This window comes from Babylonia areolata, chromosome 20 (assembly GCF_041734735.1).
Source record: "Babylonia areolata isolate BAREFJ2019XMU chromosome 20, ASM4173473v1, whole genome shotgun sequence".
NCBI lineage: Eukaryota > Metazoa > Mollusca > Gastropoda > Neogastropoda > Buccinidae > Babylonia > Babylonia areolata.
In genome coordinates this window covers 634,674-639,673 of record NC_134895.1, presented here as the reverse complement: position 1 = coordinate 639,673, position 5,000 = coordinate 634,674, and the positions used below count along the sequence as shown (strand labels likewise).

The 5,000-nt window shown below is 45.8% G+C and overlaps 1 protein-coding gene across 1 annotated transcript in view; it reads left to right on the top strand.

Moving 5' to 3' along the window:
• The first annotated feature begins 10 nt into the window (after positions 1-10).
• Positions 11-5,000, top strand: part of LOC143295072 (microtubule-associated serine/threonine-protein kinase 3-like) — a 337,212-nt gene continuing 332,222 nt past the window's right edge. The window contains exon 1 of the mRNA XM_076606630.1: positions 11-110. The gene's annotated coding sequence lies outside the window, so the exon portion shown is untranslated. The remainder of the gene's footprint in view (positions 111-5,000) is intronic.

Here is a 5,000-nt window from a genome sequence, read left to right as displayed (position 1 = left end):
TGAAAACTGACACAAACACGAGTGTTGCTACTTTAAAATTTTTTTTTTTCTTATAGCGATTGTTGTTGTATAGGCTGCTGTGCTGGCCGGTTTCGCCACGTCTGTTTTGTGTGAGTTAACAGGGCTAACTGGGGGTTAAAAAGAAAATGTTTGTTTTCGTCTTCCATTCATTTTGTCTGCTTGGCAGAAAACAGTTTTTTTCAACTGAGAAAGCGTATAGGGGAGAAGGGGACGGGTGTATAGGGGGGGGGGGGGGGGGGGGGAGAGGGGGGGATGTGTGTGTGTGTGTGTGTGTGTGAGGGGTGATATGTGATATTCCTTGTTTCCCCCCACCCCCAACCCCCGTTCTCCCCGCGCCCCCATTCAAAGAAGTTGCAAGGAGCATACCCACTTATTCACTTATTGACACACACGCACTCACGCACACACACGCACACAGACACACACACACACACACTAACCTAGCCATCCACTCTCATTGTGTCTCTGCCTGCCTCTCTCTCTCCCCTCTCTGTCTCTTTCTCTCTCCCTCCTCCCCTCCTCTCTCTCTATCTCTCTCTCCTCTCTATCTCTCTCTCTCCTCTTTCTCTTTCTCTCTCCCCCTCCCCCACCCCTCTCTTTCTCTCTCCCCCTCCCCTCCTCTCTCTCCCTCTCCTTTCCCTCTCCCCCTCCCCTCCTCTCTCTCCCTCTCCTTTCCCTCTCCCCCTCCCCTCCTCTCTCTCCCTCTCTCTCTCTTTCTCTCTCCCCCTCTCTCTCTCCTCACCCCTCCCCTTCTCTCTCTTTCTCTCTCCCCCCTTCCCCTCCTCTCTCTCTCTCTTTCTCTCTCCCTTCTCCCCCTTCTCTCTCTCCCTCCCCTCCTCTGTCTCTCGCTCTCTCCCTCTCTCGCCTTCCTCTCCTCCTTCTCTCCTCTCTCTTTCTCTCTCTCCCCTCCCCTCCTCCCCCCCCCTCTCTCCCTCTCTCCTCTCTCTCTCTTTCTCTCCCCTCCCCTCCTCCCTCCCCCTCTCTCCCTCTCTCCTCTCTCTCTCTTTCTCTCCACCCCTCCCCTCCTCTCCCTCTCTCTGACGTCTCTCCACTGTGGCACAGCTAGGCAGCCAGGGAAATGACAAAAGAGGTTCTAGAAGTGTTGCGGGAAGAAAGAATGGCCCCTTGCAATAAGGCACAGCACAGCACAGCACGGCACAGCACAGCACAGCACAGCACAGCACAGCACGGCACAGCACAGCACGGCACGGCACGGCACGGCACGGCACAGCACAGCACAGCACGGCACGGCACAGCACAGCACAGCACAGCACGGCACAGCACGGCACAGCACAGTACAGCACAGCACGGCACGGCACAGCACAGCACGGCACAGCACAGCACAGCACGGCACAGTACAGCACGGCACGGCACGGCACGGCACAGCACAGCACAGCACGGCACAGCACAGCACAGCACGGCACGGCACGGCACAGCACGGCACGGCACGGCACGGCACGGCACAGCACAGCACAACACAGCACGGCACGGCACAGCACGGCACAGTACATCACAGCACAGCACAGCACGGCACAGCACAGTACAGCACAGCACAGCACAGCACGGCACAGTACAGCACAGCACAGCACGGCACAATACAGCACAGCACGGCACAGTACAGCACAGCACAGCACGGCACAGTACAGCACAGTACAGCACAGCACGGCACGGCACAGTACAGCACAGCACAGCACAGTACAGCACAGCACGGCACAGCACAGCACGGCACAGTACAGCACAGCACGGCACAGCACAGTACAGCACAGCACAGCACAGCACGGCACAGTACAGCACAGCACAGCACGGCACAGCACAGTACAGCACAGCACAGCACAGTACAGCACAGCACAGCACAATACAGTACAGCACAGCACAGTACAGCACAGCACAATACAGCACAGCACAGCACAGTACAGTACAGCACAATACAGTACAGCACAGCACAGCACAGCACAGCACAATACAGTACAGCACAATACAGTACAGCACAGCACAATACAGCACAGCACAATACAGTACAGCACAGCACAGCACAGCACAGCACAATACAGTACAGCACAATACAGCACAGCACAGCACAATACAGCACAGCACAGCACAGCACAGTACAGCACAGCACAATACAGTACAGCACAGCACAGTACAGCACAGCACAATACAGTACAGCACAGCACAGCACAGTACAGCACAGCACAATACAGCACAGCACAGCACAGCACAGTACAGCACAGCACAATACAGCACAGCACAATACAGCACAGCACAGTACAGCACAGCACAGCACAGTACAGCACAGCACAATACAGTACAGCACAGCACAGTACAGCACAGCACAGCACAATACAGTACAGCACAGCACAGTACAGCACAGCACAATACAGTACAGCACAGCACAGCACAGCACGGCACAATACAGCACAGCACAGCACAGCACGGAACAGCACAGCACAGCACAGCACAGCACAGCACGGCACAGCACAGCACAGCACGGCACAGTACAGCACAGCACAGCACAGCACAGCACGGCACAGTACAGCACAGCACAGCACAGCACGGCACAATACAGCACAGCACAGCACAGCACAGTACAGCACAGCACAGCACAGCACAGCACAGCACAGCACGGCACAGCACAGCACAGCACAGCACGGCACAATACAGCACAGCACAGTACAGCACAGCACAGCACAGTACAGCACAGCACAGCACGGCACAGTACAGCACAGCACAGCACGGCACAGTACAGCACAGCACAGCACAGCACGGCACAGTACAGCACAGCACAGCACAGCACAGTACAGCACAGCACAGCACGTGCAGCAGTGCTGGTGAGCAGCCACATAAGTGTGTGGAACAGTGTTGGGTGTGTTGTGAAATGTCTGTCTGTCTGTCTGTCTGTCTCCCTGACTTTCTCACTAACTCACTCAGTCGGACCTCCCCAAGGTCGGCTTGCTCCATCGATTTGTCGACAAGCAGCAGTAATCTGTTTTTTTCCTTTTCTTTTCTTTCTGATTTCTTTTCTGTCTTTTCCTTCATTTTCTTTCTCTCTTTCTTTCTTTTCCTTTCTTTCCTTCTGATATATTTTTTTTCTTTCTTTCTTTCCTTCTTTTCATTTTGATCTATTTTCTTTCTTTCTTTTCATTTTGATCTATTTTCTTTCTTTCTTTTCTTTTCTTTCTGATTTATTTCTTTTCTTTCTTTTTATCTGAGCAATTTTCTGTCGTTCTTTTCTTTTCTTCTTTTCATGCTTTCCTTTCTTTCTTTCCGATTTATTTTCTGTCTTTATTTTTCTTTCTTTTTTTCCTTCTTTTCTTTTCTTTCTGATTTCTTTCTTTTTTTCTGATTTCTTTCTTTATTTTCTTTCTTTCTTTCTGAGTTATTTTTTGTCTTTTTTTCTTGTCTTTGTTCTGTCTTTCTGTTTCTTTTCTTTCTTTGTTCTGTCTTTCTGTTTTTCTTTCTTTGTTCTGTCTTTCTGTTTTGTTTCTTTTCTTTCTTTGTTTTGTCTTTCTGTTTTGTTTCTTTTCTTTCTTCTGTCTTTCTGTTTTGTTTCTTTTCTTTCTTTGTTCTGTCTTTCTGTTTTGTTTCTTTTCTTTCTTTGTTTTGTCTTTTTGTTTTGCTTCTTTTCTTTCTTTGTTTTGTCTTTCTGTTTTGTTTCTTTTCTTTCTTTGTTTTGTCTTTCTGTTTTGTTTCTTTTCTTTCTTTGTTTTGTCTTTCTGTTTTGTTTCTTTTCTTTCTTTGTTCTGTCTTTCTGTTTTGGTTCTTTTCTTTCTTTGTCATGTCTTTTCTGTTTTGTTTCTTTTCTTTCTTTTCTTATTTCAGTCCTTTCTTTTTCATGTTCTTTCTTTTTGTTTTAATCTTTCTTTTCATTCAATCATTTTTTGCTTTCTTTCTTCTCTTGATTTCTTGCTGGTTAATTTTCTTTTTTTTTCTTCCTTTCTTTTTTTCACTAACCCCTTTTCACTTTTTCTTTTCTTTCGTTCTCTCTCTTTTTTTGCTTCAGTCTTTCTGTTGGTTGATTGATTGATTGATTCTTTCTTTCTTCTATCTCTTCCTTCCTTATCTGCTTCTTTTTTTCTTTCTCTGCAGTTTGTCGTTCTTTGTTGTTTTTCTTCCATTCATTCTTTCTGTTATCTGTTTTCTTCCCTCTTCATCCATTCATTTATTAATTCATTCATGCTTATCTTTCTTTCTTTCTTATATTTCATTCATTCTTTTATTTACTTTCTTATTTTTCTTTCTCCATTCATTCATTCATGATTTCTTTCCTCTTTCATTCTTTTTATTATTCATTGAATTTTGTGATCCCTTTTTTTTCGTTCTTTCTTTCTTTCTTTCTTTCTTTTTCTTTCATTTTCCCTTTATTTTAATCTGTGTGGTCTTCAATTCTCTCTCTTTCTTAAGATTTTAATTCTTTCTGTTCTTTCATTCTTTCTTTCATTTCTCTCGTTCATTATTTTGTTTCTCTTTTCATTCATTCATTCATTCACTCATTCATTCATTCATTCATTCGTTCACTCACTCATTCATTCGTTCCTTTCTTTTCCTTTCTTTCATTCTTTCTTTTCTGTTATGTCGTTCTTTCTTCTTCTTCTTCTCCCTCCCCCCTTTTTTGATAATTGATTCTGTTTTCGTTCTTTCTTTCAGTTCGCTCTTTTCACAATTTGTCTTTTCTGTGTGTGTGGCCTATTGTTTGATCTGAAGTAGTCTCCCTCTTTCTTTAAGTGGTGATCCTGTCTTTCCGGCTGTCTTTTCCATGCATTTGCTGGACCACTTCTGAAGCTGATACCGGTGAAGTCTTCTTTCCTTCCTGTCTTTCTTTCTTTCTTTGATTCTTCCTCCATCCCTTCTTTCTTTTTCTTCTTTCTATTTGACCCCCCCCCCCCCCCATTCTTTTCTTTGTTTGTTTCTTTCCTTTCTTTGTTTCTTCATTGCAGCCCAGGTTCTCTTCCTGGTGCTGGGGGGCTAATTTCCTGTCTTCT